Here is a 23786-nt window from a genome sequence, read left to right as displayed (position 1 = left end):
GGGGCAAGAACAGGCTGAAACGATGGGTCTACCAGGGCAGCCCTGTTTGTGGATCTTGGGAAGGAGGTAGAAGCGGGCTGTTCGGGGTTGGGGGACTATGAGGTTGGCGGCCATGGAGGGAAGATCTCCAGAGGAGATGAGGTCAGTGACACACTTGGAAACAATGGCTTGATGTTTGCTAGTGGGGTCATGGTCCAGGCGGAGGTAGGAGGAGGTGTTGGAGAGTTGGCATTCAGCTTCTGCACGGTAGCGGTCGGTTCGCCAAACAACCACAGCACCACCCTTATCAGCAGGTTTAATGATAATGTTAGGGTTGGATCGGAGAGAATGGAGTGCTGCAAGTTCAGAGGGAGATAGGTTGGAGTGAGTCCTCCAACCACGCACAACCCACTTCTACCTCCTTCCCAAGATCCACAAACAGGACTGCCCTGGTAGACCCATCGTTTCAGCCTGTTCTTGCCCCACGGATCTTGTCTCTTCCTATCTCGAATCTATTTTTTCTCCCCTTGTCCAGTCTCTTCCCACCTACATTCGCGACTCTTCCGACGCCCTCCGTCACTTTAACAGTTTCCAGTTTCCTGACCCCAACCGTCTCCTTTTCACCATGGACTTCCAATCCCTCTACACCTCCATCCCCCACCAGGATGGCCTTCGGGCGCTCTGTTTCTTCCTTGAACAGAGGCCCAACCAGTCCCCATCCACCACCACACTCCTCCGCCTGGCTGAGCTTGTTCTCACATTGAACAACTTCTCCTTTGACTCCACTCACTTCCTCCAAATTAAAGGTGTTGCTATGGGAACCCGCATGGGCCCTAGCTATGCCTTCCTGTTCATGGGACATGTGGAACATTCTTTGTTCCAGTCCTACTCAGGTCCCCTCCCTCACCTCTTTTTCCGGTACATCGATGACTGTATTGGTGCCGTTTCCTGCTCTCGCCCTGAACTGGATATGTTCATTCACTTTACTTCCAATTTCCACCCTGCCCTCACCTTCACATGGTCCATCTCCGACTTTTCCCTTCCCTTCCTTGACTGCTCCGTCTCCATTTCAGGCGATCGGCTTTCAACAAACATCTACTACAAGCCCACCGACTCCCACAGCTACCTGGACTACACTTCCCCCTACCCCGCTTCCTGTAAGGACTCTATTCCTTTCTCCCAGTTTCTCCATCTCCACCACATCTGTTCTGATGATGCCACCTTCCATACTAGTGCTTCTGACATGTCTTCCTTTTTCCTCAACCGAGGATTCCCCTCTACCATGGTTGACACAGCCCTTGACCATGTCCGTTCTATTTCCCGCACTTCTGCTCTCACCCCTGCCCCTCCCTCCTAGAACCATGATAGGGTTACCCTTGTCCGCACCTTTCACCCCACAAGCCTCCACATTCAATGGATCATCCTCCGCCATTTCCGCCACCTCCAACGTGATCCCACCACCAAACACATCTTCCCCTCACCTCCCCTTTCAGCATTCTGAAGGGACCGCTCCCTCCGCGACACCCTGGTCCACTCCTCAATCACCCCCAACAGCACTGCTCCTTCACCTGGCACCTTCCCGTGCAAGCGCAGGAGATGCAACACATGCCCTTTTACCTCCTTGCTTCCCACTGTCCAGGGCCCCAAACACCCCTTCCAGGTGAAACAGCAATTTACTTGTACTTCTTGCATTTTAATATAATGTATTCGCTGCTCACGAAGCGGTCTCCTTTACATTGGGGAGACCAAGCGCAGATTGGTCGACTGCTTTGCGGAACACCTCCATTCAATCCGTACGGATGACCCTGAGCTTCCGGTCGCCTGTCACTTTAATTCACCGCTTCACACCCACTCTGATCTCTCTGTCCTCGGGCTATTGCATTATTCAAATGAAGCTCAACCTAAGCTCGAGGAACCGCACCTCATCTTTTGATTGGGCACTTTGCAGCCTGCCGGACTCAACATTGAGTTCAACAATTTCAGATAATTATCCCTGCCCCCATTTTTCATGCAGTATGATGTTTGCCATTCCCATTTGCAACATTTTATCTTTCCTGGCTCTTACAAAAGTAGAGAGTATTCTTTCTATTTCTTCCTCCCCCGCTAACCTCCCCCCCCCCGCTTCTCTGCACCTGCTTAATATCTGTTGCATCTCCAGCTTTTTCCAGTTCTGATGAAGGGTCCCAGACCTGAAATGTTAACTCTGTTTCTCTCTCCACGGATGCTGCCTGGCCTGCTGAGGATTTCCAGCATTTTCTGTTGTTATCCCAGCAGTTGTAATTCTGGATAAAACACTATCAATGGCTTTTAAGTGCTCTTGGAGATAACAATTTAACAGATATATCTCGTCCACTGAAGAATTGACGTTAGCTAGGCCTTTCAATAGATCAATGTTGTGGGCTGAAAAGAAAACGTGTCTGTTTTGAAACGCCTAAGGCAATCTGGCCCAGGAATACTGATAACCATTGGGGCCAGTCATCGCTATTTTTGGACAATCAGCTTTTTTGATTGATGTACTAGAAGCCGTTTGCTAGATCAATACAAGATTTATATTTTTCCCTCGTGATTCCAGAGAGAAGGGCTGTGGAATGTTGCTGTTGTGCAGTATTTGGGGCCGTTACCGTATTTAAGGCTGTATAATCGACCACTAATCTCCACCTCCGATCTGGTTTAGCAACACCAAACAATGGCGAATTAGTTCTAGATGCCATTTTGATTAAGGCACCTACTTCAGTTAGTTCTTTGAGCATTGTTAGGAGATCTATTTTTCCTTTGTGGCCTTAAATAGGCCATTTTTTTTAGGATTGTGCCAGCCAGTATCAAGTGGGTAGGGTTTGATATTTATCTTTGCACATTGATTTGGATGGTGTTGTACGTGTACTATCTATTAATGAGCTGCTCGAGGAGGTCTTTGCCTCCTCCTCCAGGCAAGTTCGATCAAGCTGTGTCCAAACATGTTTTTCCCTGTCATCATGGTCTGTGGATACTTCTACAGGTCTGGTGGAGATTTTAGGTAATGTTTCATGTCTGGTTGTACTATAATGCGGGAACAGGCCAATTGTGGTACCAGTCCTACATCTAGGGTCACCGTGATTCCATATAAGGTAATTGGTATTTTGTAAAAATTAATTATTTTGGTTTTGTTTTGTGTGAATCCCCCTAATGGCCTTTTATAAATTGGGCTCCCCAAATCTGTCCACTTAGTTTTTATAATTGCAGGACCTATTACTGTGTAATCAGCTCCCGTATCAAACAGGTCCTTCATGTGTGTTTGTGGGCAAGGTTGCCAGGGCACAGGGGTATTCAAGGGGCCTTGGCTGTGTGCCAGGCCTCCAATCCTGTGATTGTTCATCCTCCAGATCCTGAGTTTCATTTGATGCTTTGTCTTTAATTATTTTAACTGGTTTTTGTTCGTCCCTTTTGGGGCTATTATGTTTTCCAGATCCCTTAGGGGGCTTGTCGGTCCGTTTGTCATCTTGACCATCCTCCTGTTGGGGTGGACGTTGGTTTTGCCGGGAATCATTTTGATCCCCATTTCGGTCTGCTCATTATCCTCCCATGGCTATCTGATAGATTTGGCCAGTGCAAAAGCTGTCCCCAAAGGGAGTCCACTGTCCTTCCCTTTCCTTTTGAGGTGTAGCCCCTCATCTATCCCATCTTCCTGGGGAGAAATCAGTCCCGTATTGTGGGCGAGTTGGGGGTGTAATCCTTCAGGAATACCCTCTTGGGGGTTCTGAGCCACGAGACTGTGTCTGGGCGGGGTGGACTTGAGACTTGTGTCTATACAGTCCTTCTTTCTGAGTACCAAAGGTACATTCTCCGGTTTTTTTATTCCTAGTTTCTGATCTCATTATAGCTTTAATTTTGGGTAGACCTAAGAGGTCATGATTTAATTGGATAATGCGATTTATATTATCCCATCTTTGTTGGTTATCTCGATAATCGTTTAGAGCACCCTCACAGGCAAGTTTGATGGCTATATTTTGGTGTTGATTGGCAAGACACCCATGGACAATGTCCCAGTTATCTTGTGTAAGCACATTGCCTAATCTGTAGGCAGCTTCCACCCTTTAGTTGTGGCTGTATTAGTGAGAATTCCTTGATGGAACCCATTACATGCCCTTCCTGAGTTGCCGTGAGAACATAGGCGTATATTTGAACCCAGTTGTTACACTGGTTTAATGGGGGAATTTAGTCTGAACTTAGTATCATTTGTAGTAGTTGCCTCAGGTGTTGGGCATTCCAATCTTAGCAACAGGTTTCCAATTTTTCAAAGTTAGTTAGAATCCAGCAGGTTTTTTCCTGGCTGGTGTTTCCCGGTTTACCACATATTGTGTAGAAAAAGCTGAGGTTTACTTGACCTAGGGGTGCAATTTGTGGTTGCTGGGGTTGGCTTACTGGACCAGTAATCATTGCACCTCCATCATTTAGATAAGATTGAACTAGTGTCTGTCGGCATTGACTATAATGGATTCTAAGCTGTCTATACTTTTCTCGAAGAATCTGGACACTTATTTCATCATGAGCTTGCCACCTTAACTGGAATCCATGGCCCCCGGGAGCATAAGCTGCTCTGGGTCCTACTATTCGGCCATGGTTGCCACCACCTTGCTGGGCACCGTTCATCAGGCCTCCCAGTTGTGCAGGTGTGCACCTTATCATTAAGGAATTTAGTGGATTTCGAGTATTTCTTTGATTATCCAACTGGATATTCTGTAACCCCTGGTTCTGGGGATCAACATCAATCGTGCCATGAGTTCTAACTGCTCCTTCTGCATCAAAGCCTACTAGTTCAAAAATTATCACTTGGTTTTGTGGAGGTACAGGGATATAATTATTTCCCCAAATAAAGCAATCGTTTGAATTCCTAATAAAAAGACTTGGCCAATTCCAACAGAAATTGCCATTTCGTCAGGACCTAACCTCGGTTAGGGTTTAATATGAACTTTATAAGAAGTTTCTAGACCTCAATGGTATATTGTGGGAGTTCCAATTTAAGCTCTACAAGGCCTGATCAGGGAGTTTTCGTCTCTAGAGACTTAAATCTGGGTCTTAGTACCACTGTCAGTAAAATACTCCTTCTAAACTTAACCTACAAGAAGGATATAGATAAAAATATAAGTATAGGTTCTGTATCAAATCGTTAACACACACGTTGGGCGCCAACTGAAGGGATAATTACTAGTCGTAGCCCCTTTAGGGCAACCCCGGATCAGGCGTATTCCCCAGACTTTCACTTTCAACTGAAGTTTAAGGTAGCCGAATCCTAAAGACGCTTAATTGGGTCTAAAGGTCCGGACTCTCCCTAAAGGAAAGGAACAACCTGAAGATGTTACCGTCCTCCAGATAGCACTTTTAATAAGTTTAGCTAGACTGTACCCTTCCTGATATTATGAGGGTCCGAAAAACTCCCCCAGAATTCTCCAACTCCTCACCAAGGAGCGTACAGTGATTGATTTCCCGAGTTTGATACAGAAGTATTATGTGAGACAATTCAAAAGATATGTAGATTTAATAAAGAACCGCCATGCAATTTACAGTTGGTGATTCAATCGCAACATTAACAGTTCCAAAAACAGAAATCTTACACTTCTATTAGCAGAGATCCTTATGCTCAATCTTAACTTCGCTACATTTTTACAGTTCTGTTTTTATTCCAGGATATCCACCAAAATCAAATACCTTTGATACCCAATGTGCAAAGAGGCGTAGACTTACAGAGCCTGCCTCTGAAGCTGAGAGTCGCTTTGCCCCTTTACAGCGAATCTATCATCCCATTTGAAAGTTCAATTTTTATGCCCCTTTGCAGTCGTATTTCCTTTGAAGTTTTCCGCTGATGTAAGCTAATTATCTCTAGTTATTTTTCTGCTGACCCCTGCTATTTTTACAGTCAGTTCAGCTGGTAGCATTAGGACTCCTGTCTCTTTACCTTTAGGTGATCCAAGCTTATCATAAAAACGGTGTGACATCAGATGCATCAATTTGGTGTCATTCTTAACAAGGGCTTCTATTTGTGTCTTTTTACGATGCGTAAATTAAAATCACCTCAACTGGGTGCACCATTGTCTTCTTAGTTACCTCAGCTGGTTGTAACACAGACTCGTGCCCCCTGTGTTTCATTTGATGTAAGTTTTACGAAGGCAAATATTTCTTAATTTTCTGTGTTTCTTTCCGAATTGGTGGTTTAAGACACCTTAACATGGTGTACCATTGTGTCCTTTCGAAGGCTTCAGACTATCAGGAATCTCCAACATCCTGTTTCAATAAGGTTATTGATTCAGTGTCAACAACTTATCTTATCTCAATAGCCTGTATGCTGTTTACAGCTTAAGATTGTTGAGTCTTCCAGATTTCCAGACCTAGTATGTCATGCTTATTAAAGTCAGAATTATTCATAGAATGGTGTATTTTTCTGAAGCGGTATATTGCTTATTCCTTCACATCTCGTCATTATGTTTAAAATCTGGTGCACTTTTAAGAAAAAATAATCTCCCCAACTGTCTCCAACAGTCTCCCGCAGATTCTCTGTCTTACATTGTCCTTCATTTTTCACTCTAGGTCTCTCTTTCTGTCTCCCCTTCATTATCTGATCCCCTCTCCCTATCTCTCAGTCTTGCTCTTTCCCTCCATGTCTCCCTCTCTCTCTATCTCTCTCCCCTTCTGTCTGTTTCCCTCTCCCTATCGCTCACTCCTTTTTTCTTTAGTCATTCCGGAATGTGGGCATCACTGACAAGGCCAGCATTTATTTCCCAAACCTAATTGCCATTGAGAAGGTGCTGGAGAGACGCCTTCTTGAACTGCTGCAGTCCTTGTGGTGAAGGTACTCTCACAGTGCTGATGGGGAGGCAGTTCCTGGATTTTGAGCCAGCATCGATGAAGTAATGATGACATATTTCCAAGTCAGGATGGTGTGTGACTTGGAGTGGAACTTGGAGGTGGTGGTATTCCCAATCACCTGCTGCCCTTGTCCTTCTAGGTGGAAGATGTCTCGTGCTTGGGAGGTGCCGTCGAAGAAGCCTGGGCGAGTTCCTGCAGTGCTTCTTGTAGATTGTACACACTGCAGCCATGGTGCGCCAGTGGTGGACAGAGTGAATGTTTAAGGTCGTGGATGGGGTGTCAGTCAAGCGGGCTGCTTCTTCATGGATGGTGTCAATTTCTTCTGTGCTGTTGGATGCACTAATCCAGGGAAGTGGAGAGTATTCCATCACACCTCCGCCTTCTGGATGGTGGAAAGGCTTTAGGGAATCAGGAGGTGAGACACTCGACGCAGTGTACCCAGCCTCTGACACGCTCTTGTTGCCACAGTATTTATGTGGCTGGTTCCGTTATGTTTCTGCTCAATGATGACCCCCAGGATGTGGATGTTGGGGGATTCAGCGATTGTAATGCCATTGAATGTCAAGTGGCGGTGGTTAGACTCTCGCTTGTTCGAGATCGTCATTGTTTGGCACTTTTATGGCACGAATGTCACTTGCCACTTATCAGCCCAAGCCTAAATGTCGTCCAGGTCTTGCTGCATGCAGACATGGACTGCTTCATGTTCTGAGGAGTTCTGAATGGAATTGAACATTGTGCAATCATCAGGAAACATTCCCACTTCTGACCTTAAGATGGAAGGGCGTAAGATGTTGTCCTGAGTAACTCATGCAGCGATATCCTGTGGCTGAAATGATTGATCTCCAACAGCAACAACCATCCTCCTGTGTGCTAGATATGACTCCAGCCAGTGGAGAGCATTCTGCCTGATTCCCATTGACTTCAATTTTACTGGGGCTCCTTGATGCCACACTCGGTCAAATGCTGCCTTTATCGTGGACTATTTCCCCATGTCTGTCTCTCTCTCTCTCACTTCCCTTCATTCTCTGTCTCTCGTTCCCTGTCTCTACCTCTCTCACATTGTCTCACTCTCCAAGTCTCCTCTCTCTCCGCCCTTCAGTCTCTGTTGCTCTATCCCTATCTCATCATCTAGGTCTCTCTCTCTCCATGTCTCTGACTCTGTCCCCTTCAATGTCTGTTTCCCTCTCCATTTCTCTCACTCTCTGTCTCTCTCTCAATGTCTCTCTCTCCTTTAGCCTCTGTCACTGTTTCCCTCATCCCATCTCTCATTCTGGGTCTCTCTCCCCATGTCTCTCTTCCCTTCAGTCTCTCTCTCTCTGGTTGCCTGACCCTATCTTCCAACCTTGGTATTTCTCTCCATGTTTCTATCTCCGTCTCCTCCCTCCAGTCTCTAACTTAGTTTCCCACTCCCAATATCTCTCTCTCTCACTCCACCCTGTATATATTTTTCTATCCTATCTCGCACTCTACCTATCTTTCATCACCTCTGCCTCTCTCTCTCTCTCTGACTCTAGTTCTCACCCTGTTTGTCTTTTTCTTTCGTCCACTCTCCCTATCTCTCATTCTCTGCCGCTCACTCTGCCCCTGTTTCTTTCTATCACACTCCGTTTCTTTCGTGCTGCCTCTCTCATCATCTGGTCTGTTTACCTCGTGTCTGTCTCAGTGTCAACTCGTGTCTATACTGTAAACAGTCGATAAATAAACGGTGAGTGAGAGAGACCGGGCAAGACAGGGAGTGAAAGTGAGAGAGAGTGAGCGAGAGAGGTGAGGCGGACCAGGTGAGAAAGAGAGAGTGACTGAGAGAGTGAGAAAGATGTAGGCCAGGCGAGAGAGTGAGTGAGAGAGAGAGAGTGAGAGAAAGAGAGAGAGAGAGAGGACAGGCAAGTGAGTGAAGGCCAGGCGAGAGAGTGAGAGATTGAGAGAAATGTGACGTAGGACAGTTGCATTTGTGCATGGGAGAGATGAGGCACACTAGACAAGACAGTGAGGGCGATCCATGACAATGTGTTAAAATGAACAACGAGTCTCTGTGCGTGTGTTAATATTTATTGTGGATGTAAGGGCGAATTTTATTGCAGAAAGAATGGGTCGGATTTCCCGACCTCCACGGGTGCGTACGAAGTGTGTACATGGGGCCTCGCAAGTGCCAATTTCAGGTATGCAAATTGTTTTGACTGATCATTCACCTGCTTGGGAAAAGGGCCTCCGCGGGCAGGTAGTTCCACCTTCTGCATAACTTCATACAGAAGCAAAATACTGCAGATGCTGGAAATTGGAAATAAAAACAGAAAATGCTGGAAATACTCAGCAGGTCAGGCAGTATCTGTGGACAGAGAAACAGAGTTAACCATTCAGGTCGATGAACTTTCGTCAGAACTGGAAAAAGATGGTGATCGAGCAGGTTTTTAAGCAAGTGCAGGAGCAGGGAAAGGGGAGAGGGGAGGGAAGAACAAAAGGGAAGATCTGTGATAGGATGGAATGCAGGAGAGATTAAGAGACATTAAGAGATGTGCAAGGCAAAAGGAGATGGTTATGGGGTGCACTGCCTTGCACCATCTCTTAATGTGTCTTAAACTCTCTTTTTTAAAAAGGAAACTTCATTTTTGTCATGTAAAAATTTTTAACTAATTTTAAATATGTGATTTTTAAAAGTTAATTTAATGTTTAACTGTGTTTTAAAATGTGTTCCCCATTCATACTTTCGACAGATCTGTGGGAAGAGACTTGTCAAAAGTGTGAAGGGGGATTCTCTTCTTTGATTGGTTCCTCGTGGCCCACGTGATCCGAGGGGCACTTGCGAACTGCATGCGCACCTGGGAAACCTGGGTCACTGCGCATTTTGTAGAGCAGAGCCCCAGGATCGGAAGCCTCGGGACCTACGTCGCCAGCAGGTAAGGGTGCAGATTTTTTCCGATCGGAGGCATCCGCCCGCAGGAAGCCTCCAATCGGAAATTGAGGGCCAATGTCTCTGGTCGTGTTTTAATATATGCAGTGTGTTCTGTGATTCCGTTAACATTTATGTATGGGCTGGGTTCTCACCCTCTCATTGTAAGTAGGAGCTGAAGGTCTGTGGGACTGTTTTACTGATTACTGACAGCCCTTGGCAATATATTAGTGAGGACAGAATATGTAAGTGAGAGTGATAAGATTAACCTGTGATCTCTGTCAGAGTGTCAATAATCCTGATGTCAGTGGGACTGTTTTACAGAGTGTCTATGGCCGTGGGTTATGATGTACAAAGCTAGTCAATGAGCGTGTTAATATCAACCTAAATTACTGGGCCCCCGGAGAGAGTTGGTCGGACCGATTATGAGGCTGTATTGATTACTTCAATTCTTCTCATCATTTAATACATTTTAGAAGTAGAGTAAATGGATATTTAACCACATTCTTTAACTGTTCTCTGAACATTGTCTGGGTCACAGCATAAATAAAAGTGTTTGTGCAGCAACTCAGGAGCTGGAGTATGTATCCCATTTCCATTACATTAAAAGATAGAGTCGAATAATTTAGCGTGAAATCACTTATCCGGCGTCCTATAGAATACACCATAAAGACTGACCATAACAATATAAAATTCCCTGAGATAACAAACAGTAAAATCATGGATTTCCTTCTGCTCTCCATCTCTGGGTCTCTGGGACTCTCCCCACTGCTGGGACCCCGGAGTCTCCTCCGGGCTCTGCTGGCCATTAAAATGTGTCTGACAGTTAAAGCATTCAGCAGCAGAATCAGAACAAATGGGGCCCCCGGTGTTAGAATATAATGAAAGAGCTCGACTATTGCCCACTTCGGTGTGTAGCGAACCCACCTAGTGACACGACAAAACCAGGGTTCATTCAGAAGCCAATATTGATTTGTTAATATATAATACCAGTAAATATTCTTTAAACAGCTACTCACAGTCACTGTTCCCAGAACCACAGCCGCCGTTCTCTCGGTACAATATTTAGTTTTTAGCTTCTGGAAACAAATGGCCACAAATCGATCAAAGGTGAAAGTGACGGTGAACCAGACAGAACAGTCTGTGGCTGCGTAAAGCAGGACGGCGTGGATATTACACAAGGGGATTTTCCGCATGAAACGAAACTGAAACATATAAATAATCGGAATGTGCCTCAATATCAGGTCGAGGATAATGACCAGTAGGTCCGCCGCTGCCATGGCCACCAGGTAGCGAGTGACACATTTGGAGAGACCGCACTTTCCCCGAGACAGGATCACAATCGTCACCAAGTTAACTGTAAGGGCGGGAAATAAACAGGGAAATTAAACATCAGGCTGGGAGCAAATTTACCAGATTAACTGAGTGCTTATTGAGAATTGTAATGTATTATTGTATCCAGTGATGTATTGAAACGATTGGAAACAGGGACTCCCATTCAATCAATTAAACCATTGAATGAAAATGACTATTTCGGGTGATATTACACATGAGGAATAGCAGAATATAAGACATCAGATAAAGACTTCTACTCGTCTGACAGTTTATTTCATGCTCCAGCAAATAATAAAGACCACAAGAGCTAAGCTTCAGTTGGGGGAAGTACACCTGAGCTCAATGACCCTGGGTTAGTGAGAGGGAATCAGCCCAGGTTCCTGCTCCTGATCATTACTTAGTGATACTGAGTTAGTGTGGGGGAATCAGCCCAGGTTCCTGCTCCTGATCATTACTTAGTGATACTGAGTTAGTGTGGGGGAATCAGCCCAGGTTCCTGCTCCTGATCATTACCCAGTGACTCGGGGTTAGTGTGGGGGAATCAGCCCAGGTTCCTGCTCCTGATCATTACCCAGTGACTCTGGGTTAGTGAGAGGGAATCAGCCCAGGATCCTGCTCCTGATCATTACCCAGTGACCCTGGGTGATTGTGAGGTAATCAGCCCAGGTTCCTGTTCCTGACCATTACCCAGTGACCCTGGATTAGTGTGGGGTAATCAGCCCAGGTTCCTGTTCCTAACCATTACCCGGTGACCCTGGGTTAGTGTGGGGTAATCAGCCTAGGTTGCTGCTCCTGACCATTACCCAGTGACTCGGGGTTAGTGTGGGGGGTCAGCCCAGTTTCCTGCTCCTGATTATTACCCAGTGACCCTGTCTTAGTATGGGGGAAACAGCCCAGGTTCCTGCTCCTGATCATTACCCAGTTACTCTGGGTTAGTGTGGGGGAATCAGCCCAGGTTACTGCAACTGATCATTACCCAGGGACCCTGGGTTAGTGTGGGGGAATCAGCCCAGGTTACTGCAACTGATCATTACCCAGTGACTCTGGGTTAGTGTGGGGGAATCAGCCCAGGTTACTGCAACTGATCATTACCCAGGGACCCTGGGTTAGTGTGGGGGAATCAGCCCAGGTTACTGCAACTGATCATTACCCAGGGACCCTGGGTTAGTGTGGGGGAATCAGCCCAGGTTCCTGCTCCTGATCATTACCCAGTGACCCTGGTTAGTGTGAAGGAATCAGCCTAGGTTCCTGATCCTGATCATTACCCAGTGACTCTGGGTTAGTGTGGGGGATGCAACCCAGGTTCCTGCTCCTAATCATTACTAAGTGACGCTGGAATAGTGTGGGGAATCTACCCAGTTTTCTGCTCATGTTCATTATTTAGGGGCTCTAGGTTAGTGTAGGTGAATAAGCACAGGTTCATGCTCCTGAACTTTTCCCAGTGACCCTGTGTTAGTTTGGCAGATCAGACCAGGCTCCTGCTCCTGATCAGTACTCAGTGACTCTGGGTAAGCGTGAGCAATCAACCCAGACTCCTTCTCCTGATCATTTCTCATTGCCTCTGGGGTATTTTATGGGAATCAGCCCAGGTTAATGCTCATGATCATTACCCAGTGACCCTGGGTTAGTGTGGGGGAATCAGCCCAGGTTCCTCCTCCTGATCATTACCCAGTGACCCTGGGTTAGTGTGGGGGATTCAGCCCAGCTTTCTGCTCCTGATCATTACTCAGTGACGCTGGGTTAGTGTGGGGGAATCAGACCAGGTTCCTGCTCCTGATCATTACATGGCGACCCTGGGCTCCGGCGAGAACATTGGACCAAATCGCTCTTTTTGACCTCGGCTCGGTGATTCTGAGTGATGAAGGGATATCAGTCCAGGATTAAGCTGTCAGTTATTGATCGGTTGCTCCATTGGAAATTGTGTGTAATGATGTCTGAGGCAGGCGGGTATATCGGGTATGATTGGCTTAAATTAACATGACTCCACTCCCACAGTTTAAAAATGGGCGTATTACAGGTGGACGTTGTGACTCCACCCGCTAATCGCCACCGCCCAAGAAGAATATTTGCCCGAGAAACCGAGTGCTGGGTTGGAGAATGAAGCAGTGAACATGGAGTGTGGGTGAATATCTAACCCAGAAACCGGGAGCTGGGTTGGAGAATGAAGCAGCGAACAGGGAGTGTGGGTGAATATCTAGCCCAGAAACCGGGAGCTGGGTTGGAGAATGAAGCAGCGAACAGGGAGTATGGACGAATATCTAGCCCAGAAACCGGGAGCTGGGTTGGAGAATGAAGCAGTGAACAGGGAGTGTGGGTGAATATCTAGCCCAGATACCGGGAGCTGGGTTGCAGAATGAAGCAGTGAACTGGGAGTGTGGGTGAATAACTAGCCCAGAAACCGGGAGCTGGGTTGGAGAATGAAGCAGTGAGCAGGGAGTGTGGGTGAATATCTGCCCCAGAAACCGGGGGCTAGGTTGGAGAATGAAGCAGTGAACAGGGAGTGTGGGTGAATAGCTAGCCCAGAAACCGCGGGCCGAGTTGGAAAATGAAGAAGTGAACAGGGAATGTGGAAGAATATCTGCCCCAGAACGCGGGAGCTATGTTGCAGCATGAAGCAGTGAACAGGGAGGGTGGACGGGACCAAACTTGCCTGCGATGCCTCCTGTGAGCACCAGACCTCTTTGGAACCAGAATCCAGCAAGAGGACAACAAGCTCAGGAAAGGAGAGTAAAAACTGGATAAAGATAGACTAGGATCAGAAATCATTGTTAACATGCTGCTTTCTCAATCATCCATCAATTCGACTGTTTATTGAAAATGGAAACTGGAAACTAATTATTTGTTGTAACGGAAGCATCAGCCCAATATATTGTCGTTCAAGTAAAAGTCGATGTTCCAATGTGATTACAAGTCCTTTCTATAATAATGTACTATTATTTTAGGTCGTGCATTAACATTGCCGATGGGATACAATAGTATCTGAGTGACACTGACAGGGCTAATGTAATACTTGTCACCATTCAGTGATAATTGGATCGGTTTCCAAAGGGGTAAAGACAGTAAAATACCAAAGCGATCCACAATTCACAATACCGCAGTTATAATCAGATAGAAACATTTACAGTAAAGGAGAGAAGGACATGATAGAAAGTTAAGTGCTGGACTGACAGAGAGATTCCCTCACCTGTGCAAGGCAGCAGAATAATCAATTATTTCAAAGCAATGATTGGAAATGGCAACACTGAAACATCAATGAATAAAATCAACTTAATTTTTGGAAGCTAAATCACGCTTGTATTAATATCAACCCAACTAGAAAAGGAAACATTGATGTGAAGTCGGAGATGGTGGAAAGTGAACTGAAGGCTGCAGCTGGATTCTGAGTAATTAGAGCGAAATATTTCAACATCTGTCTGTAATCTATCTGTCCAGACGGGTTTCTAAGACTCGGTATCATTATCTTTACCCTGCAGATTCGGATCTCAGATTTCTAATCTGTGTTGAAGAATCGAAGACTCTTTCAATCATAAGAAGAATATATCAGATGGGATAAATGGTGAAAGTGAGGTTTTGCCATTCATTGAACCCAGAACAATAAACGGGCTTCTGTGTAATAATCAAATCAGGGGAAATAAAAGCAACATCACACCCAGAACAAAGGAAGTTCTCTGAATAAAAGTAATAACTGACGTAAATTGACGAGAACAATCATATAGTGAAACATGATTTATAGAATTAATAACTCGATGTCGAGACTAACCAGGAACGGCAACAGCAGCGAGGAGAAGAGAAAGTAACTGACAAGAATAATGATACCGTGAAACATGGTTTATAGAATTAATAGTTGGATTTAGATACTTACCAGAAACGGCAACAGCAGCGAGGATGGGATAGTAAATCTTCTGTATTCCATTGATGATTAATCGTACCTGAATTGTCATTGAATAACTCTTGTCCATTCTCTCCCTTTCAGTAGAGCCGCTGATCCCTGTTAGTGCCGGAGGTGATGCTTTCACTGACACTGTGGAATGACAAACTGAAATGATTCCCGTATTAATAGAAGAGGGAAACCCTCCGAAGACACAATTAGGGTCCATGGAGACAAACATTAATCACAGTCACTGAACAAACAGGTTCAGTTAACGCTTATCAATGCAAATCTTTCTGTATCACAGCATATATTTCAACAGATGTGAAATTAAAAGTTTCTAAATCCAGAATATAATTTACCAAACTCCAGCCAAATCATGGGTTACGTCACAGACTGGATCTGCATTGATAGCAACTCTACTGGTGGAGAAATTCATCAAAACCAATAAACTGACAGCACATCTATAAAGTAAACCAGCACCAATAAACTGACCAAGTATCTATAAGGTATACCAGAACCAGTTAACTGACATAAAAACAATCATCGACCTGAAAAGGTAACTCAGTTTCTCTCTCTACAGATGCTGCTGATGTAGAGTCATAGGCCTAGAAATTCAGTTGGTTGCGCCAGCCGCTAGTGCCTTAAGAGGGAGAGAAGTGGGGCGCTAAGTGGCTAGCAACCGGGTGCGGTGCGATCTGTGCCTCTCGCGAAATTTAGTAATGCTTTAGCGGTGGCGCAAAACATTTGCGCGCGCTCAGCTGCACGTGCAGATCCTGACGTCATTTCATGGTGCAATGCCCTTTGTGCGCCCCAACCCAGAAATTCAGAGGTGCTGGCCTATCATGCATCTGACGCCCCCAGCGACAGGTAAAGTGGAACGGTTCCCAGTCGCTGCAGGGCACGGGGGGTGCTAATTAAAGGGGACTCCGCCTGCAGTATAAATGTCAGCCATTTTGCTCCACTCCCTCTTTGTGAGACACTGATATTTGGAGAGAGACAAAGGGAGAGAGCTTTCTGGTTTGAATCAACACTCGCACCGGTACTTCTGGCTTCAGGCCAGAGCTTTGCACTTGTAATTAACTTTCAGTGCCATAGCATTAATTCGAAACATCTAATGGGGTCTGTAATGGGTGCAAACGTTGGCTTACTGGATTGCATTCAGAGAGCTCAGAGACGCCATGACAGAGTGCCAGTCATGGCCAGACAGAGAAGGGCCAACTGGCGTCGGCACAGGAGGCCTTACCCACCCAGGGTATACTGCCTGCGATTCAGAAGGGAGTTTGTCATGGAGATCTGCCAGCTGCTTCAGAGAGATCTGCAGCCACAGCTGAGGAGCAGGACGTCTCTGTCGGTGGCAGTGAAGGTGATGGTGGCTCTCAACTTCTATGCCACCAGTTCCTTCCAATCCGCTACTGGGGACATCTCCAACATCTCCCAGTTTGAGGTACATTACTGCATCCGGCAGGTGACCAATTCCTTTTTCAGAAAGAGACATCAGTTCATCTCCTTCCCCATGACCCTCGACAGGCAGCAAGAGTGTGCAATGGGCTTTGCAGCATTAGCAGACTTCCCAATGGTGCAGGGTGCCATTGACTGCATGCATGTGGCTTTGTGGGTAACTCAGGAAAATGCTGAGGATTACCCCAACCAGAAGGGCAACCATCCGCTCAACGTGCAGTTGGTGTGCGACCACAGGTACCTCATACTAGCTGTCAATGCCGCTTTCCAGGCAGCAGCCACGATGCCTTCATCCTGCGCCAGACTTCTGTGGCATACATTTTCGAGGCCCAGCCTCACCCACGAGGATGGCTTCTCGGGGACAAAGACTATCCTTTGTGCACCAGGCTGATGACCCCGCTCCGTGCTGCAGTGGAGGAGTGACAGTGTTGGCTGCAGGAATGCTGCCAACCTGAGAGAGCACAGGCACTCCCTGGTCAGCTGATTCACTGGCACTCACACGGGCCAGCACTGCAGCATGCACAGCAATCTGCTGAAGCACAGACTGCTGGGCTGCTGCGGCGCAGCGACTGCCCCGGTGATGCCTGGCCGATCCAGCGAGGGTGGCAGCAGTTAGTGCCCGTGTGGCCCTGGTCTGTGTCTGCATGAGACCAGCCAGTGAATGCAAGGCACGACTGAGCACTTGGCTGGAAGCTGCCTGTGCTCCGGGAATTCCTGGAGACTCCTGGCCTGTGCTGTCCCGAATTCCTGTACACTCCTTGCCAGTGACTCTATGGAGTCAGGCATCCTTGCCAATGCAGCCATGAGCTCAGTGTGCCTGCGCTCAGCCTGGGCACCCATTTCTGCAAGGAGCCGCACCTCCTCTGCACTCACCGTAGCATGACTGGAGGCCACACTCACCCTCCGGGGAGAAGGCCGCCGAGTTTCCCCACCCCTCCCACGTTGCTGCAGCCCGCTGGGCCCCAGAGCTTCACTCTCCTCCGACCCTTCCACCTGCTCCCCTCCAGGGAAGACGTATCCCCATCATGGCCATGGGCTGCCTTGGCTGAGGATGGCTCTGATGGGCCAGCCTCCTCTTCCTCCTCCTCCAGTTCTGAGTCCGAGACAGTGCCAGCTTGAGAGCCCGCCTCCTCACCTGCCGAGTCACCATCTGAAAGCAGGGAGGCACAAGAGTTGCTTCAGAGTGAGGACAGCACGGCAGCGAGGGAGGCATGAGTGCTGCTGTGCACTGCATTGGGCTGACAGCGGCAAAGGATGCTGGTGTGATGCACAAGTGGAAAGAGAGAGGTCAAAAAGGTGAAGCCCTTACCATTGGGGCCCACAACAGGGTCGGCATCTCCACTGGAGACGGGGCCAATCAGCTGGCCTGACATAATGCGCTCCACACGCTGCTCCAGGTCGCTGAGCTGTTTGAGGTCAGGACGCCCTCCCCCGGTCTGTCACTGCTGCCTTTGGTTGTGTGCCAGCTTGCCCTGCAAGAGAAAGGACGGCCTCTAAGTACAGTGAGAAGCCCTGATCTTGCCTGCACTGCCTCCCATGGTGGAATAGCCCTGACAGTGTGAAGCCCTCATCTTGCCTGCACTGCATCCCATGGTGGAATAGCCCTGACAGTACGAAAAGTCCTGAATGTGCAAGTGATTTTCATGACAGTCCCATAGCTGCTGGATGAGGGCTGGGCATTAGGGCTTTCAGGTCCCTTTGCCCATTAATTGAGGTGCACATGCAGGGATGAGGAGGACACTGGAAAGGGTACTCACCCTGACAGCCTGAGTGAGGTTGTTGAAATTTTTTCGGCATTGGACAGGAGTCCTGGCAATCATGCTGTTGGAGGTCACCCTGTTTGACACCTCCCTCCAGGCTTTCCGATAGTCGCTGGGCAGCGGCCTCCTGCCACCTTCAGGGAACAGAACATGGCACCTGCACTCCACTGCACCAACCAGCACCCTCAGGTCACCCTCAATGAAGCGCTGCGCTCTCTCGCTGGCCTACTCCATTGCCTGGGCGTTGAACAGTTCAAGCAGCAGTGGTCAGGCCTTGCTTCAGGGCTGCAGTGTGCAGGGCACAGCAGCCAAACAATTCCACCCTCCCCCTTTAAGAGCTGACCGGCACCAGAGTGTGTGCCTTCAATCAGCAACTCGCTGCACCTGCGATGTGCCCGCCCTCGGGGGTAGTGCCCCAGGCCGCCGGCTTAGCACCTAATGATATCCGTGCATCGCCTGCTTTATCTCAGCAGCAACCTCTTGGGGCAATGCAACTGAATATCGGCGAAGGTGGCGCTAAGTTGCGCCGGGCGCAAAATTTAGCGACCGCCTGGCTGTAGCGCCCCAAACGTGGCTATACTGAATTTCTAGTAATAGAGTTTTACAGCACAGTAAGAGACACTTGTGCCCCTCGTGCCTGTGCCGGCCATAAAGCCCTATATATGCAAATTCCAATTTCCAGCACTTGGTCCGTAGCCTTGTATATTATGTCGTTTCAAGTGCTCAAATAAATGCTTCTTGAATGTTGTGAGGGTACCTGCCTTTACCACCCTTTCAGGCAGTGAGTTTCAGATTCCAACCACGCTCTGGGTGAAATAGTTTTTTCCTTAAATCCTCTCTAAACTTCCTGCCCCTTACCTTGAAACTATTACCCCTGGTTATTGACCCCTCTACTAAGGGGAAAAGTTCCTTTCTATCTACCCTATCTATTCTTCTCATAATTTTATACACCGCAATCAGGTCCTCCCTCAGCCTTCTTTGCTCTAAGGAAAACATCCCCAGCTTGTCCAGTCTCTCTTCATAGCTGAAGCGATCCAGCCCAGGTAATATCCTAAGGAATATCCTCTGCACCCTCTCCAGTTAAATCACACCCTTCTTATAGTGTGGCGACCAGAACTGCACACAGCATTCCAGCTATGACCTAACTAGCATTTTCTACAGCTCCATCATAACCTCCCTGCTCTTATATTTTATGCCTCGGCCAATGAAGGCAAGAATCTCATATGCCTTTTCAACCAACATATATGCCTGTCCTGCTGCCTTCAGGGATCTATGCACATGCACACCCAGGTCCCTCTGGTGCTCTGTCCTTCCTAGGGTCCTACCATTCATTGTGTATTCCCTTGCCTTGTTAGTCCTCCCAAAATGCATCACCTCACTCTTTTCAGGGTTAAATTCAATTTGCCACTGTTGTGCCCATCTGACCAACCCGTCTATGTCGTGCTGTAGCCTTAGTCTTCCCTCCTCGCTATTTACCACTCCACCAATTATCGTGTCATCTGCGAACTTACTGATCATAGCTCCTACATTCATATCTAAATCATTAATGTAATCTACAAACAGCAAAGGACACAGCACCGATCTCTACGGTACACCACGGTATGACCAAGAGCTGTCTAGGATAGCAGAAGGTCCAAAACGCCCCACCACAAGCTCCTCTACATCCATGGGAGTGGCCCTCATCTCCCTGGCAAAGGGTACATATCGACTTTGCTGGTCCATTTATGGACACAATGTTCTTAATCGCGGTTGATGCACACTCCAAGTGGCCGGAGGTAATAAAGATGTCCTCCACCACCGCGGAAAAAACCATCACAGTATTAAGGACCATATTCACCAGGAATGGGCTGCCTGAACAGATCTGTTCTGATAATGGACTGCAATTTGTATCCGAAGAATTCAGGAAGTTCTTAAAAAACAATGGGTTTAAGCACTACACATCTGCCCCATACCATCCCGCCACCAATGGATTAGCTGAAAGGTTTGTCCAGACCTTCAAGAAGGCCATAAAGGCCATGGGTAATGAAGACTTAAACTACAACATAAGGTAGATAACTTCTTGTTTGCGTACAGGAATGCAACACATGTGGTTACAAACCAAACCCCCGCCATGATGTTTTTCAATCGAAGACTAAGATGCCAGCTGGATTTGATCAAGCCAAACATCAGAAGGGACGTAGAGAACCGGCAATTTCAATGCATGAATGAAAGGCCAACTAGAACCTTCCAGATAGGTCAACAAGATTTGGCCCGGGACTACCGTACCGAGAAATGGCAGCCTGGAACTATTTGCACATGACTAGGTCCGCTGATGTATACCGTGGACATTGCAGAAAGCATAATAAGGCGCCATGCTGACCAGATCATAGAGTCATCCGAAAAGGGACAACCTACACCACAACTCTATACGCCTAACGATGAAGCAGAGATACCCATAGTATCTACCGCCGATCCGGTGATACTGGAACCAGATGAACCCGACACTGGCATTCAAGCCGAATCGACCTTGCCAAAAGAACCTACTGCACCACCGAAACCTACTACACTACCGAGGCTTTATCCGGACCGAGTCAGGAAGCCTCCAGAGAGACTGAATTTGTAATTGTTTAACTTCAGCAAATGTGTAGATTATTGTTCTTGTATAAATGTTAAATAATGATTACTTAAAATATTATGTACTATTTATCTAAAAGGGTAGGAATTGTGGTGTATGTATCTTTAAGAGGAACTATGTTTCTTTGAAGCCCCTGTGTACTGTAGTACCGGTAGTGACCACTCGGGTATATAAGCCTGTATAGCGTCTTGTATAGTTAGTTCACCTCCAGACTTTGTTCAGTAAACACCTGTTAAATCAACTGCTGCTTTCCGGGTCTTCATTAACACACGGATACAACATGACCGACCATATATAAACTAAACCAGCAGTAATAAACAGACCCAGCATCGATAAACTGACCGAACATATATAAAATAAACCAGCAGTAATAAACAGACCCAGCATCGATAAACTGACCGAACATATATAAAATAAACCAGCAGTAATAAACAGACCCAGCATCGATAAACTGACTGAACATATATAAACTAAACCAGCAGTAATAAACTGAACCTGCAGCAATAAATTGACTGAACATATATAAACTAAACCAGCAGTAATAAACTGGCCCAGCATCGATAAACTGACCGAACATATATAAACTAAACCAGCAGTAATAAACAGACCCAGCATCGATAAACTGACTGAACATATACAAATTAAACCAGCAGTAATAAACAGACCCAACAGCAATAAACTGACTGAACATATATAAACCAAACCAGCAGTAATAAACTGACCCAGCAGCAATAAACTGACTGAACATATATAAACTAAACCAGCAGTAATAAACTAAACCAGCAGCAATAAACTGACCCAGCAGCAATAAACTGACCGAACATATATAAAATAACCAGCAGTAATAAACTGACCCAGCAGCAATAAACTGAATGAACATATATAAACTAAACCAGCAGTAATAAACTGACCCAGCAGCAATAAACTGACCGAACATATATAAACTAAACCAGCAGTAATAAACTGACCTCCCGTCTATAAACTGATGGAATATCTATAAACTGACCGAAGATCTATAAAATAAACCAACAGCAATAAACTGACACCACATCGATAAACTGGCTGAACATCTATAAATTAAACCAGCACCAATAAACTGACCCAGGAAACAGATATTAAAGGAGCATCATTAAACTGACCCAGCAGTCAGGAGCTAAACCAGCACTGGTAACCTGGCCCAGCAACTATATACTGTCCCAGGAGTCAGAAAATAAACCAGCACCAATAAACTGTCCCAGGAGTCAGAAACTAAACAAGCACCAATAAACTGGCCCAGCAGTCAGAAACTAAACATGTACCAATAAACTGGCCCAGGAGTCAGAAAGTAAACAAGCACCAGAAAACTGGCCCAGGAGTCAGAAACTAAACAAGCACCAATAAACCGGCCGAGGAGTCAGAAACTAAACAAGCACCACTAAACTGGCCCAGTAGTCAGAATCTAAATTAGCACCAATAAACTGGCCCAGGAGTCAGAATCTAAACTAGCACCGATATACCGGCCGAGGAGTCACAAATAAAAAAAGCACCAATAAAGTGGCCCAGAAGACAGCTACGAAACCGGCAACAATAAACTGGTCCACCTGTCCAACACTAAACCAGCAACGATAAACTGGCACAGGAGTCAGAAACTATCCAGCACCAATAAACTGGCCCAGGAGTAAGAAATAAACCAGCACTGATAAACTGGCCCAGCAGTCAGAAACTAAATCAGCACCAATAAACTGGCCTAGCAGCAATAAACTGACCCAGGAGTCAGAAACCAATCCAAAACCGATCAACTGGCCCAGGAGTCAGCAACTAAACCTGCACTGGTAAACTGCCCCAGCAGTCAGAATCAAAATCAGCTCTGATACATGGGCCCAGGATTCAGAAATTAACCAGCACCGATAAACTGACCAAGGAGTCAGAAACTAAACCAGCACCAATAAACTGACCCAGGAGTCAGAAACTGGCCCAGCGCCAATAAACTGGCCCAGGAGTGAGAAAATAAACTGACACGAGTAATCTGACCCAGGAGTAGGAAATCAAACCAGCACCAATAAACTGACCCAGGAGTCAGAAACTGGCCCAGCGCCAATAAACTGGCCCAGGAGTGAGAAAATAAACTGACATGAGTAATCTGACCCAGGAGTAGGAAATCAAACCAGCACCAATAAACTGGCCCAGGAGTCAGAAACCAAAGAAGCACAATAAACTGGCCCAGGAGTCAAAAACTATCTAGCACCAATAAACTGGCCCAGGAGTCAGAAACTAAACCAGCACCAATAAACTGGCCCAGCAGTCAGAAACTAAATCAGCGCCAATAAACTGGCCTAGCGGCAATAAACTGACCCAGGAGTCAGAAACCAATCCAAAACCGATCAACTGGCCCAGGAGTCAGCAACTAAATCTGCACTGGTAAACTGCCCCAGGAGTCAGAATCAAAATCAACTCCGATAAACAGGCCCAGGATTCAGGAATTAACCAGCACCGATAAACTGGGCCAGGAGTCAGAAATTAAACCATCACCATTAAACTGACCCAGGAGTCAGAAACTGGCCCAGCGCCAATAAACTGGCCCAGGAGTGAGAAAATAAACTGACACGAGTAATCTGACCCAGGAGTGGGAAATTAAACCAGCACCAATAAATTGGCCCAGGAGTCAGAAACCAAACAAGCACAATAAATTGGCCCAGGAGTCATAAACTATCCAGCACCAATAAACTGGCCCAGGAGTCAGAAACTAAACCAGCACCGATAACCTGGCCCAGCAGTCAGAAACGAAATCAGCACCAATAAACTGGCCTAGCGGCAAAAAACTGACTCAGGAGTCAGAAACTAAACCATCACCGATAAACTGGCCCAGCAGTCAGAAACTAAACCAGCACCAATAAACTGTCCCAGGAGTCAGAAACTATACCAGCACCAATAAACTGTCCCAGCAGTCAGAAACTGAACCTGTACCGATAAACTAGCCCAGAAGTCAGAAATTATACCAGCAACGATAAACTGACAGGAGTCTGAAACTAAACCTGCACCCATAAACTGGCCCAGAAGTCAGAAACTAAA

At 46.6% G+C, this 23786-nt stretch overlaps 1 pseudogene; it reads right to left on the bottom strand.

Moving 5' to 3' along the window:
* The window catches only part of LOC147095336 (putative G protein-coupled receptor 139), a 59865-nt pseudogene extending 44871 nt beyond the window's left edge, over positions 1-14994 (bottom strand).
* Positions 14995-23786: the final 8792 nt, after the last annotated feature.

Source organism: Somniosus microcephalus, unplaced genomic scaffold, assembly GCF_052327205.1.
Source record: "Somniosus microcephalus isolate GS21.2 unplaced genomic scaffold, FLI_Smic_1.0 unresolved_chr1, whole genome shotgun sequence".
In the NCBI taxonomy this organism is placed as follows: domain Eukaryota; kingdom Metazoa; phylum Chordata; class Chondrichthyes; order Squaliformes; family Somniosidae; genus Somniosus; species Somniosus microcephalus.
The sequence above is the reverse complement of the archived record's forward strand: the minus strand, read 5'-3'. Positions and strand labels throughout refer to the sequence as shown.